The sequence below is a fragment of the Sphaeroforma arctica genome (assembly GCF_001186125.1).
Source record: "Sphaeroforma arctica JP610 unplaced genomic scaffold supercont1.122, whole genome shotgun sequence".
In the NCBI taxonomy this organism is placed as follows: Eukaryota; class Ichthyosporea; order Ichthyophonida; genus Sphaeroforma; species Sphaeroforma arctica.
The window spans coordinates 93,889-94,914 of NW_014040436.1; positions in this window are offsets into that span (position 1 = coordinate 93,889).

A 1,026-nucleotide genomic window follows, 5' to 3' on the forward strand; every position below is an offset into this window, starting at 1 on the left:
GTATGTATGTATTCGTCTTCGCTCTTATTAAGGTGGAACTGTTCAGTCCTTGCCTCGACTGATATGCACACGAAGAGCTTTCGCGCAGGACCATTTTGAATTTTTTTGCGATAGATAAAGTTGAGTATCGTCTTATTGTCTGCAATTTTAAGTTCTGTAAAGTGGTCTGTTCTGACCTTGTCAGTCTGATGGACCATCTCCGGAGTTGTTCACAATATCTATTAGAGGACTAATACTTCTTTACACTACATAGAGTGCTAGACACTAGTCCAGATCTTACTCTCGCGCTTTGACTCGCGCTCGTCAAAATTTGGGATGAAACTGGTAAATTCGACATGCCATATTGAGCCAAAATCCTTATACGTGATAATATAGACGGAAGGCTCATAGCGTAAACGTACTACGTTTTCACGTTTACGGAATGATTTTAAACGTAATTACGCTTTACGCTATGAGACCAGGCCCCAGGCTCCAAGCCCCAACTGCCCCCGACACCCATTTCTTCATGGCCCTCTCTCTGGATATTGGGTTTCGAGCGGAAATCAAGTTTCACTCTATATTCATAGCCTTCTGAATTCGACACAGATGGCTATGCTATATTGTTACGACAAATCGTAAATTCGGCAGACGCCTTCAAATACCGAGACACATGGACTCCACGAGGCCACAATCTCGAAAATTTTAGAGTTTACCCCAGCTGCCCAGAATGTAATTTATGTATTATATAATGAATATCATAAACTGGTTCGAACATGCTAAAGATCAATGCGTGTGATGCGCGTATGCAACAACGGAAGGTATTGTTCCACACTTTTCCATGTTTAGTTGATAGTCGTGCCTCCTGTGAATGTTGTTCATACATAGTGTAGTCGCCGAACGTTTAATTTTGCTATTACGTTGCGAAGTCCGATCCTTTCGAGCTCTATATTGAAATGAGTATTTTAATTTTGTTCGAGTTTGTGTTTGTGTTCATATATATATATGTGTGTGTGTGGTGGGTCTTACACACATGTATGTGTTTATATA